The sequence below is a fragment of the Cyprinus carpio genome, unplaced genomic scaffold (genome assembly GCF_018340385.1).
Source record: "Cyprinus carpio isolate SPL01 unplaced genomic scaffold, ASM1834038v1 S000006557, whole genome shotgun sequence".
In the NCBI taxonomy this organism is placed as follows: Eukaryota; Metazoa; Chordata; class Actinopteri; order Cypriniformes; family Cyprinidae; genus Cyprinus; species Cyprinus carpio.
Window position 1 is genome coordinate 366,685 of NW_024879219.1, and position 14,138 is coordinate 380,822.

The following is a 14,138-nucleotide window of genomic DNA, read 5'->3' on the forward strand; positions in this document are numbered from 1 at the left end:
TACACCAAGATTTCTGACCGAAGTTGATGGGGTAATTGTAGAAGAACCTAGCTGGATGGAGAAATCATACTGTAGAGTTGGAGTGGGCAGGGGAAGACAAGAAGCTCAGTCTTTGCCAGGTTGAGCTTAAGGTGATATTCTTTCATCCATGCGGTACTGTTGGATCATCAGTCTGAGATCCATGCAGGTACTGTTGGATCATCTGGTTGAAATGAAAGATAGAGCTGTGTGTCATCACCATAGCAATGGTAGGAGAAGCCATGTGCCGTTATGATGGGACCCAGTGACGTTGTGTATATGGAGAAGAGGAGGGGTCCAAGAACTGATCCCTGAGGAACCCCAGTGTCAAGTTGATGCGCTTTGAATACCTCCCCTCCCCAAGCCACCCTGAAAGACCTACCAATGAGATAGAATTCAAACCAGCGAAGTGCAATCCCTGTGATGCCCAGTGATGAGAGGGTGGACAGGAGATCTGTAAGTGAAGTGTGTAATGTAGGTTTTTTTGAGCACTGGGAAGGTGCCTGTGAGGAGAAACATGTTGTTAATGTGTGTGAGTGCTGGTAAAAGTGTAGGAGAGATTGCTTGGAGAAGGTGTGAGGAGATTGGGTCTAGAGGGCATGTTGTAGGGTGGCTGGAGAGGAGAAGTTTTGATACTTCTGGCTCAGTGAGGGGACAGAAGGAGAAGATTTGAAGTCCTGTGTGTGTTGGGCTGAGAATTAACTACTGATTGTTCTGGTTTTGTCTGTGAAGAATGTGGCAAAATCATTGGCTGTTATAGAAGTGATGGGAGATGGTGGAGGGGGACAGAGGAGAGAATTAAATGTTTTGAAGAGATTACGTGTGTCTGGGGCGCTGTTGATCTTGTTGTGGAAGTATGAAGATTTGGCAGTATGGACTTCAGCAGAGAAAGATGAAACCAAAGACTGATACATACTCAGATCTGCCGGATCTTTTGATTTGCACCATTTTCTCTCTGCTGCCCTGAGTTTGGTTCGATGCTCACGAAGAACATTGGATAACCAGGGGTTAGAAGGGGCGGCCCGTGCTGGCCTGGAGGAGAGAGGACAAATATCATCTAGACAAGAGGTTAAAGTAGAGCATAAAGTGTCAGATGCTGCATGCACATCCAGAGATGGGAAATGGGTAGGTGAGGGAAGAGAGGAGGATACTACAAAGAAAAGATGGGAGGGGGAAAAGGAGCGTAGGATTTGTCTAAAAGTAACTGGTATAGAGGTTGGTGGCACACAGGTAGCAAAATGTAGTTTAAAATGTACTAATCTGAGAAATGTAGGGGTTTTACCAAAATGTTGTCTGCAAAACAATTGCTTTTATAAATTAAGTCAAGTTGGTTGCCTGATTTGTGATTGTAGTGGTAAGTCGTTTGAGATCAAATGAATCAAGGAGTGAATGGAAGTCTGTAGGTTAAGGCTTGTCCAGATGAATGCTGAAGTTGCCAAAGACTAAAAGTGGACTGCCATCCTCCGAGAATGAGGACAGCAGTCCATCCAGCTCCTCTAGGAAGGTGGATAGAATTTGCCTAGGAGGGTGGTAAATTACCACAACCTGGAGTTTTATAGGAGCTGTTACGGTGATCACATGAGATTCAAATGAGTTATAATTGCATAGGGGAGAGTGGGTTGAGTATTTCCAATTGTTAGAAATGAGCAGACCAATGCTCCCACCCCGGCCAACCTGGCGGGGGGTGTGAGAGAAATTGTTAGAGAGAGCAGCTGGGGTTGCTGAGTCTTCTGGATGAATCCAGGTCTCAGTCAAGCCCAAGATGCTGAGTGTGGAGTTTAAAGAAAAATCAGAAATGAAGTCTGCTTTGTTGACAGCTGACTGACAATTCCAGAGACCCCACAGAGAAACAAAGAGGTGCAGTAGAGGATGTAGAGATAGGATGCAGGTTAGCAACATAGCGTTGCCGTTTGCATGTGACATTAGAGTGTGGTCAAGAGACAACCGGGATGTTTTGGAAACACATGATAGAGGTGAAAAAGAGAGGACAGAAAAGGAGAGTGTGTATAGGGAAGATAAAAAATATACTTAAGGTGCCTTGCCTTGCCGGTTCTGTTGTTCGGTGAAGTCGTTCAGGTAAAGTCGCAGGTCTTCACACTCGTTGGTCTTCACACAAGGAGAGCTGAACACATGCACAGACATCAGATAAGTCTAAGACAATAAAGTGAAAACAGCTGTGGTTGCCTTCTAATTATTACAGCCAATATCCTATAGCAGGGCAATTCCTCGAATCAAAACTACAGTTCGCACTTTAATGCCGGAAGGGCACAATGCAAATTACACAGTCTCCTTCTTAGCCAAGGGCAATTATTATTAAGTTTGCGGTGTAACAATAACTCCATTGCTAGTGGTAAAAAAAAATCAAAACAAAAAAAACAAAAGTTAACCGTGTTTTGTTTATAACTTACCTTTGTGAAAATGGCGTGAACAAACAAGCGTATTTCGGGAAATGTTGTTGAACGTGATGGTTTTCCTTCTTACTGCTGCTAGCCAAGCCATGCGACACCGCTTTGTTAACTCGGAGACCTGAGATCCAAGGTGCTGCTTCCAGGCGGGAAAGCTGAAAAATCGCAATCTTTTTGAAATTCTTTTTCCATACCGGTCGTGAGTTCGAGTATGGCAGTTAATTACACAACAAGCTTTCACCATTGAAACATATTTTTTAGCAGTACAAAGCAAACATAACCGTCTATTATCAATCCAATACAGTACATACAGCAGCGTCCATGTACCCAAGTCCCAAAATGCATTGCGTTGCTGACATCACGTTCTCAGACTCTATTGAAGCATTTAGGTGATGGTTTAAGCTAGATTTTCCCATGGTTAGTGCTGGATAGGTATCGGATCATATTTTTTTCTCCCCTCCGATCTAGCGTTCTGGGCCAGTATCTGAACGATACCGATGTCTTGGATCGGATTGGGACATCCCTGATATATATAGCAAAGGTTCATCAGCTCTGAAAACATATTAGCTACAAAAAATATCACTTATAATGCAAAGGTTCATCAGCTCTGAAAACATATTAGCTACTTTTTATAGAATACATTTCAGAATAGCACTAGATGAACTAGTTCTTCCAACAGTTCCTTTCATGTAGAACTTCAGTTCTGTGTACATAAAATAAGAATACACAAAATTTTTCAATAACGACACTTCACACACCACATATACTGTTGTCATAAGAGCAACTAGTTTTTTGACAGAAACACACTAACCACAAAATGAGAAGATGGTGTCTTTGCCACTAACAACCAATTTCACCACATTTTTTCTTTCTACTAGTTGTTTTAGGATTGATTACTCAAAACTGTAGAAAGTTAAGGACAGTTCACCCAAAAATGAAAATTCTGTCATTAATTACTTACCCTCATGTCGTTCCAAACCAAAAAGTTGTTATTTTTGCTTTCTTTCTTGTCTTTGTTCTTTCTATGTCTTTACTACCTTTCTGAGCCTTGAACGTGTCAGTTGTTTTGCTGTCTATGGAGGGTCTGTCTTTACTACCTTTCTGAGCCTTGAAAGTGTCAGTTGTTTTGCTGTCTATGGAGGGTCAGGGAGCTCTTGGATTTTATCAAAAATATCTTAATTTGTGTTCTGAAGATGAATGAACGTCTTACGGGTTTGGAACGACATGAGGGTGAGTAATTAATTACAGAATTTTCATTTTTGGGTGAACTATCCCTTTAAGGACTAACAATAAACATAGGGTATTTTAACAAATATTATGTTAAAAAAGGAGTGGATTTAACAACAGATAACCATTGTAACTAAAAACAGCAGAAAAAAAAAGAAAAAAAGCATTCACATGCTTGTGTTTGCTTTTCAATTAAAATGTATGTACACAAGTTTTAAAAAGTATGAAATTTAAGAGAATGTTAAAGGCCTAGTTCACCCACAAATGAAAGTTTGCTGTTAATTTACTCAGCCTCAGGCCATCCAGGATGTAGGGGGCTTTTTTTTTCTTCAGTAGAACAGTAAAGAAGATTTTTAGCAGACATACTGCAATTGTCACGACACACACACAAAAAAGGTAGATCCAAGTGCAGTATGTTTATTGGGGCAATCCAAAAATCATAAACTTAGCCAGGCAACGGTCAAAATCCAGGTAATCAGTCCAAAACAAGAAACACGAACAAAGCGAGGAAACACGAAACCAGGGTGACATTAAACAAGGTACTCCGTAACAAAGACAGAAACAAACCAGGTATTTATAGACAGGTGATTACAATACTAACGGGGAATTGGCTGAGTGCAATGATTAATGACCAGGGACAGCTGAGTGCAATGAGCAATGATGAAACAGACAAGACTATGGGAAATGCAGTTCTGAAGTGGGGTGACGATAATGGGAAGTGAGACCTCTAGTGGACACCCAGGGATACACAGACCAGACACTGTGACATTACCCCCCCTCTAAGGAGCAGCTTCCAGATGCTCCCCAGAACAAAACACCAAAAACAAAACAACGAGACCAGGAGGGAGGTGGACTGGTGGAGGCAGAACAGGGGGAGGGATGGCGGGCCAGGCCCGTGTAGGGGAACTGGCAGCGATGGCTCCCCTGGCAGCCCACGGTCTTGGACAAGGGCACCGCCCCATGAACGACCCTAAACACCAGTATACCACCAGGAACCAGGCAGTTCAGGGGGCCATGGTGGACCCGAAAGTTCAGGGGACCACGAGGGACCAGGCAGTTCAGGTGGCCACGGTGGACCCGAAAGTTCAGGGGACCACGAGGGGCCAGGCAGTTCAGGTGGCCACGGTGGATCAGTCCATTCTCGTTGAGCAGACGGCCAGGGAGGAATTCGCCATTTGAGTGGCCCGAATGGAACCTGCCATTCGGGGAGCCAGTGAGGAGCAGACTGTGGCGATGGCCAGGTCCCGGCATTGGACACCGCCTCGGGAACGGCCTTGGACAAGGGCACCGCCTCGGGAACGGCCTTGGACACGGGTATCACCTCGGGAACGACCTCGGGTTCGGGCACCGCCTCGGGAACGACCTCGGGCACGGCCTCCGGAACCGCCCTGGGAGCGGCCTCAGGAACGGCATGGGACAAGGACCCCGCCTCGGGAACGGCCCTGGACATCGCCTCGGCCTGCGGAACGGCATCGGGCACCGCCTCGACCTCCGGAACCATCTCGTGCACCGCCTCGGCCTCCGGAACAGCATCTCGTGGCACCGCCTCGGACACCGCCTCGGCCTCCGGAACAGCATCGGGCCCCGCCTCGGTCTCCGGAACAACATCGGGCACCGCCTCGGCCTCCGGAACAGCATCGGGCACCGCTTCGGCATCGGGCACAGCCTCGGCATCGGGCACAGCCTCGGCATTGGGCACAGCCTCGGCATCGGGCACCGCCTCGACCTCCGGAAGGGCATCGGGCACCGCCCTCAACCTCCGGAACCATCTCGTGCACCGCCTCGGCCTCCGGAACCATCTCGTGCACCGCCTCGGACACCTCCTCAACCTCCGGAACCATCTCGGGCACCGCCTCGGCCTCCGGAACCATCTCGTGCACCGCCTCGGCCTCCGGAACCATCTCGTGCACCGCCTCGGACACCGCCTCGGCCTCCGGAACCATCTCGTGCACCGCCTCGGCCTCCGGAACCATCTCGTGCACCGCCTCGGACACCGCCTCGGCCTCCGGAACCATCTCGTGCACCGCCTCGGACACCGCCTCGGCCTCCGGAGCCATCTCGGGCACCGCCTCGGACACCTCCTCGGCCTCCGGAACGGCATCGGGCACCGCCCCGGCCTCCGGAACCATCTCGGGCACCGCCTCGGACACCGCCTCGGCCTCCGGAACAACATCGGGCACCGCCTCGACCTCCGGAACCATCTCGTGCACCGCCTCGGACACCGCCTCGGCCTCCGGAACCATCTCGGGCACCGCCTCGGACACCGCCTCGGCCTCCGGAACAGCATCGGGCCCCGCCTCGACCTCCGGAACCATCTCGGGCACCGCCTCGGCCTCCGGAACCGCATCGGGCACCGCCTTGGCCTCCGGAACAGCATCGGGCACCGCCTCGGCATCGGGCACCGCCTCGGCATTGGGCACAACCTCGGCATCGGGCACGGCCTCGGCCTCCGGAACGGCATCGGGCACGGCCTCGACCTCCGGAAAGGGCATCGGGCACCGCCTCGACCTCCGGACCGGCATCGGGCACCGCCTCGGCATCGGGAACAGCATCGGTCACCGCCTCGACCTCCGGAACAGCATCGGGCACCGCCTCGGCCTCCGGAACAGCATCGGGCACCGCCTCGGCATCGGGCATTGCATCGGGAACTGCCTCGACCACCGCCTCGGCCACCGCCTCGGCCTCGGGCATTACATCGGGAACCGTCTCTGGCACCGCATCGGGCATTGCATCGGGAACCGTCTCTGGCACCGCCTCGGGCACCGCCTCGGCATCGGTCACCGCCTCGGGCACCGCCTCGGCATCGGTCACCGCCTCGGGCACCTCCTCGGCATCGGGCACCGCCTCGGTCACCTCCTCGGGCACCTCCTCGGCATCGGTCACCGCCTCGCCATCGGTCACCGCCTCGGGCACCGCCTCGGCCTCGGGCACCGCATCAGGCATTGCATCGGGAACCGCCTCTGCCTCGGGCACCGCCTCGGCCTCTGGAACACCTCGAGCCCCGCCTCGGGAACCTCGGGCACGTCCACCTGGACGGCAGCGGCCCGCTCGGGAACGTCCTCCTGGACGGCAGCGGCCCGCTCGGGAACGTCCTCCTGGACGGCAGCGGCCCGCTCGGGAACGTCCTCCTGGACGGCAGCGGCCCGCTCGGGAACGTCCTCCTGGACGGCAGCGGCCAGCTCGGGAACGTCCTCCTGGACGGCAGCGGCCCGCTCGGGAACGTCCTCCGGGCTTTGAGGAATGGCAGACGCCTGTCTCCTCCTCCTCCACCCTCTATGATGGCGAGTCGGTGGCTCCTTGACGGAAGACTCAGGCGTTGAGTCAGCCATCTTGTGCTGTGGCGCAGGGCTGGCGGCCATCTTGTGCTGTGGCGACGGGCTGGCGGCCATCTTGTGCTGTGGCGCAGGGCTGGCGGCCATCTTGTGCTGTGGCGCAGGGCTGGCGGCCATCTTGTGCTGTGGCGCTGGCTCAGCAGAGGTGACGTTAATACCCTTGGGAACGTCTAGGATCTTGGACAGCATGGCAAAATACCCCAGAAACGTCTCCGTCGCCCTCTCCTCCGCAAACACAGTCTCGGCAGATGAGTGCTTCCTCCCCCTTCTCCTTTCCTGATGGAGAGACGGCGTCTCCGATCCATCCCTCAAGAGTCCAGGGTCGAAGGGGAGCCACGGTTGAGAGCGATGTTGCACCTCCTCTCGACCATTCCCTCCTCGGCGACCTCCCCTGGTTCCCCGGAAGACCACCAGGCGAGTTCCCTCAAACCTGCTCCTCTCCCGCTCTGTGGCTGGGGGAGAATCCTCGAAAAACATATCGCTGGATCTAAGTTGTGACAGTCCTTCTGTCACGACACGCACACAAAAAGGTAGATCCAAGTGCAGTATGTTTATTGGGGCAATCCAAAAATCATAAACTTAGCCAGGCAACGGTCAAAATCCAGGTAATCAGTCCAAAACAAGAAACACGAACAAAGCAAGGAAACACGAAACCAGGGTGACATTAAACAAGGACTACGTAACATAGACAGAAACAAACCAGGTATTTATAGACAGGTGATTACAATACTAACGGGGAATTGGCTGAGTGCAATGATTAATGACCAGGGACAGCTGAGTGCAAGGAGCAGTGATGAAACAGACAAGACTATGGGAAATGCAGTTCTGAAGTGGGGTGACGATAATGGGAAGAGAGACCTCTAGTGGACACCCAGGGATACACAGACCAGACACTGTGACAGCTATGCTGTTTCTTTTTCGTTGGAGGTTAAGACTGTGAGAACTTTATAAAATAAAATAAAGGTATTAACTCTGCACTCATTTCACAGTTAAACCTCCACTCTAGACAAAGGCCACTAGCAAATAATCTGCAGAATTAATAAACTCGGCTCGTCTGCCTCTTCTCTCCTGTTGAAAATGAACTGAGCTCGCGGTTGCCACTTGTCGGTGCAGTAGCTACAGAAGGGATGAAAGGGGCGTTTCAGCGCCGCCCAGACATTCAAACAAATATTAAAGCATAATCTCATTTTTTTTACCCATAAACAAGAATACGTAAAATCCAGCTAAATTTTCGTTTTCTGTTTTTTAAACAAAACGGAAAAAAGGAAAAAAAAAAAATCAAACCGTTTCTCATCTCTCTTTATTTCTTTTTAAGTAGAAAATCAAATGACAAAAAGATACACGGACCTGAAATCTACTTGATTAAAGCATGTTCACAACCAAAACATAATTAATTGAGTTGTACGTACATGTTTCATTTTTGTAAATTCAAAGACCTGCCATGTTCATTTTTTTCAGTGTAGGTTTCATAATAGTCTACTCTTATCACGGACAGCAACAAAAACAATAACAGATAAAATAATAAAATAATAGCCACAGTAGTGGAACCAGTAGTAGTCGTAGGTTAACACAGTGCAAGCCAAGTTGATGAAAATAGAATTTCTCATCGGGCCAATAAAGGTCAAGCACATGAAGCAAAATAGGCCATCGAAGAAAAATCCATAGGCGATAATATGACTGTTTAAAGTTAACAAATACACCAAATCTAACAGATAAAAAGGTGACTGAAAGAACAATACTGGCAATTAGCACAAAACCTCTGAGAAATTGGTTTCTAATTTCCAATTTAATTAATAACTTAATTTATACAGAATCTTGTATGAAAATGTCAATTTAAAAAGACATACATAAGAATACCTGTGTTTTACAACACTCACGGGCAGAAATTAAGAAAAAAGTGTACCTATTCTAAGCTATGCTCCAAAAAACCGCCTTTTCCCAGAGAATGCGTCATATGACGTAACGACAGGCAAACATAGGCGCTCCCGCCCTGGTTCTCAGTGTGGGTTTACGATGTGTTGGTAACAGAAAAGAGAGATTATCGTTATCGTTATTATAGTTATAGTAGGTTTGAGTTGTCACAATGGTGAATTCTTGTGTTTGTTTTGGATGCAGCAACTCCAACTTGTCTGGCCATCGGGTCCCACCGATTTCCAAACAAGAAACACAAAGATTTCCGTGCTTGGATACGTTTCGTCCAGGCAAAGAGAAGCAATTTCGCTGCCTCCTCATTGACAAGACACATGGTGGTATGTGAAAAACACTTCACACCGGACAGCTACAACCAAGGAGATCTTATGGAATTTCGCATGGGATTTCGATGAAAAGAGTGGGTAAGGCTGGCAAATGGAGCTGTGCCATCGGTGCATGCAAGTCCAACAGAAAAATCTGGCGGGAGTGAAGAGTCTAACGTTACCATTAGCACTAGCAGAGACTCTGCGCGTCGAAAACGAGAGCTTTGCACAGTAAGTCTTATAATACCTTAAACAAATTGTTGCATAGAAATGTAGCTCTGCATGTAATTTCTGCGAATGTATTTTTCTTGACGTTATAATGGATTAGTTTTTGGCATGACTTTGAGAAGTTAACGTTAGCACGATGAAGGCATGAAAGCACGCCTAGCTGCTAGCTGCCGTCAGCTTACTCTTGTTACACCCCGTAAGGCTGCACATGAGCCTCCTGACACTTATTTTATTGAGCTAATAAGACAGGGTTCCAGACTGCGACCATTTTCTGAGAATGTGCGAGTTAAAATTTTATGTGGTCACATTTGTGCGAGTGCATGGTCATGTAGCCTACTAACGTTACTCGGTTAAATTCACACATGAATTTTCCTGCATTGAACTTTTTTTAGTGCCCGCCAAAGTGATTTTTTTGTCCCGCCAAAGTCTTATTTGATCGGAGAGGGCCATGCTCCTGTCTGAAGTTCATGTATGCTATCTGCAGCACAAAAGGATTCAGATGCTTCAAACCCTGGATGGAGTGTGAGGCAGGTAATGTCTTCTGGGGGATCTAGGTTTTGGACAAGGGACCAATAGGCATCGACCTCCCTACAGCACACACTCTCCACTGCTGATGGCATAGCCTCACATCTACCACACAAGCACCTGTTAAACAAAATGTGCTAAGATAAACTCACTCTTCTTCCCTCTTTGTAGCTCTTGTGGTTGGTGTAAGACCTTGTAAGAAACGACATGTAGACTACTTACTTCCTAAAGCTTAGGTAAATATACACTGTAAAAAGACACACCCCCTGCACAGTATAGGCTGTCAATTAGATGCATTTATCTGCATGCCTTACACCCAGTATCCCTCCACGTGACAATAAAAGATCCTTGTAACAATGACTGTATTTACATGAACAGCATATTCCCGTCCTAACCGGAACACTAACTGCTTTCATACACGTACTCCGCAGTACATGCGAGCTCATTTACATAATGTCCGTCGGAAATACTAAGAGGGGAGTAGTATAACAGCCGGCTAAGTTCGGAATTCCAGCTGGCCAGTTATGTTGTTTAGATATACGCCCCAAACGCTTGACATCTGCAGAAGCAGAACATGCAGACACCTAGGTCTGAAAGCAGTTAATGATTAAAACTCAGCTACCAATTTCTACAAAATTTCACGATAAACTATGTTGTGCAGAAATGTCCAGACTAGCTGACCGTCACAGATGTAAGCTATAGGCTACAGCCTACAGAAATCATTAAAAATCTGGGATCTAAATTAAACATTTTAAGACACATGTTGCTGGTATAGATGGTGACAATCTACATGGATGCTTGAAAAACAACAAAGTCGACAGCAATATTGCTAAATATGATTTATTAAAGATACTGCAATGTGATAAACATGGAGACAACATTAGCCACAATTAGCTATAGCCTGTGGTCACTCACCAAGACACCTGCCCAATTCTCCACCGATTCTCCTCACACCACAACTCTATCTCTCTCCTCTGTCCATTTACCCTTCCCCTTAACTCTGCCTGACCCCTCTCTCGCCTAGGCGGCTCATAATTATACGGCAATGGCCCATCGTAAGAGTTGACATTAACCCCTACTGCAATCTCTTCACTGTCTGACTCCATTACGAAGAGATGAGATTTACCGGCCGCTGCGTCACTTCCAATCAGAGCGTTTTTGACAGCGGAAGTAATTTTTAATGCACATTTATGATTAATTTCTTCACGCAAATCGAGTTCTTACACTATTTACCTACACGTTCATTCACAGGGATCTTCAACTTGAAAGATGGGCTTTAAGCCCACCGGCAACTATAGTTTGCCGCAGTTTATAGTTGTCATTTTCCTTTTGTAAGTATTTTTCTAGATGTTATCCATGTTTTTATTTCTCAATGACATGCAAGCAAACAACCAAATAAAGGATTTCAAGAAAAATCAATTCAGAGAGTGATGCAAAATTTAATCCAATTCAGACGGTCAAGGTGTAATAATATGTAAATTTATTAAAAAGAATATAGAGAACAGAAACCACAAATCATAACTTGGAAATAAAGTTTATGGATAATAATAACAACCCTCAAATATAGAAAATGTAAATCCAATGATAGTACATTTTTAATAACAATCCATTTATGATGGATTGGATTGAACCCAACCAGTATTAATCAAAACATTAATACAATTGTAAGTAAAACATAAACAGTTATTCTGTTCGAATCAAAAGTACCAAAATATTAAAATATTAAAATATCAAAGTATCAGAGTATCAAAGTATCAGAGTATCAAGGTATCTGAATTTGAATAAAAACCTGTAAGAGTTCTAAGTCTGAGTCTAAGAGTTGTCGAGTGAAGCCAAAGAAGAGGAAGTGAGCTGAAAAGATAGAGAGACCAGAGTCTCAGAAAGTCAAAACCCACTCTATTTTGCAGAGTCTATCTTATATACTGTTGTTCCAGACATAAGCCGTCATCTGGCTATCACTAATAACACCTGACCTTTAAAAATAGTCTAGTCAATGTCTCGATTTTGGACTTCTTCCTCTTTAAGATTCAAAGTATCATACTGATAATTCTAAGAAATATTGATACAAAAGAACAATACGTGCAGTTCAACTTCATATGCAAAACAGACTCAGCTGACTACGCAGTTAGATTGAAATTACATATGAAATATACCACAAAGTTTATCAAAAACATTTTTGAATATAAAAATGAAACCTGTTAATATATATATATATATATTAAAAAAATATATATATATGAGACAGATCCTTACCATGAAATATTAATTTTTAACTTTTGAAATGAAACTTATCATTATGAATAGAACACATTTCGACTACATGAATTTTCAGAATCTCTCAACAACACTTGGGTTTAATTTAAATCCGTGGACTTCTAAGAATCTCTATCACCATGTGGACTTCTTAGAATCTCCACACACCAATAATGTATTCACTTCCTTTCTGTTACATGAGGCTGTTAAGTTCCTACCCCTACTTCCAGGAAGCGTGGCGAAGGCAAACCCTCCCAAAGAAATTTAATTTCCATATTACTAATAAGTATTTTTTTGTTTGATATATATATCTACATAATCATGAAGGTCTCTAGAATCATTCAAACAAAACAAATCTTCCAGGAGATCTATAGTTTTTTGTATACTCAGTCAAATGTCCAAGTGGCAACTATAGTTGCCGGTGGGCAAATAACTTGTAAGTACATATCATTGGGAAAAGGTGTATACCGGGTTAAAAAATCAAGGTTATTGGTCTTATTTTCTGCCTTTTGCTTTCATAATATCCCACCTAAAACATAACTTAACCCTTTAACTGACATCACTACTGTACAGCAGACCTTAATTTGATAGGGAATAAATCTGTCAAAAGGAGGAGATAAGAGCGCAATCTTTCCACAGCTCTACTGCCCCACTTCTGTGTCTGCTTTTGCCATGGGGGGTGGAGATTTCCAGTTTTCAAGTGACAGCAGCAGTTTACTAACTTCAGGCAGTCACACAAAAGGAAGAATGGAAAGATAAAGAGCTAACACCATGGGATTAATTGATGTAGATTATCCTTTTCTCCCTTTGATAACATTATGTCTTGTAAGGGGCAAAATATTGAGGCTCCTTTATCCAGTTTGGTTTCATTCTAATTGGTCAAGGACCCTAATTCTTTGTATGACTAGTAGATTATGATTCTGTTATAATGTTGAAATTCAGACAAGTACTGAGTTTACATTTACATTATTATATGAAATCACCTACTACAGTCAACCATTGAATACTATGGGCCTAAAAAATGCATAATTTTTCTTTCAGGTATACCTTTTTTATTATATAGATGTAATATTTCCTTATTCTATTTATTTTTTATTTATTTATTTTTAATTAACTTATTGATACACAATACCCTGTTGGGTCACCTTAATAGCTGCTCTTTGTTCTGCACTATGTTCCACCATTTTAAGACAAATGGATTTATTGTGTTTTCATATTCAAGAGATTATAAGCTAGATGCAACTTTTTTGGGGGTTTGCATGGAATGTTCTTCGACTTTTATGCATAGTTTTGTTTATGAATAAAGATTGATCTGCTGAAAACAGTTATTTTGAGTTAGATGCCAAATGCTCTCCTCCTATGTAAATTTTACATTGAAGGGGTGAATACACCATATTTGCCCACCGGCAACTATAGTTGCCGCACATTCTAATACGATTTTCAAGAAAATGAACTAAAACCTGGGGGAAATAAACGCAAAACATATTCACATAGGACAGTATTAACATGACTATATGCATGAAACCATTCAGAAAAATTTGGGCACAAATGGTTCCAATTTCAGTGTTTGCAAACAGTGATGACACTTATAGACCAATTTCAGTGTTTGCAAACAGTGATGACTTTTTGTGGGCGGAGCCTATCTGGTGGCACTGGCAGAAAATGAAAGTTTTAACGTAGCAGTCTATTCAAGCCATGGAATAAAATAATAATAAAAAATTTTTTTTGAGTTTATATTTCAAAATTCTGACTTTTTTCTTGCAATTCCGAGATTATATCTCACAATTCTGGTAAGAAAAATCAACTCGTCATTCTTTCTTTTTAGTTTATAATCCCACACTTCTGGCTTTTTTCCCTCAGAATTGACAAACTCGCAACTGTTGACTTGAATAAAGTAACAAAGTCCGAACTAGGAG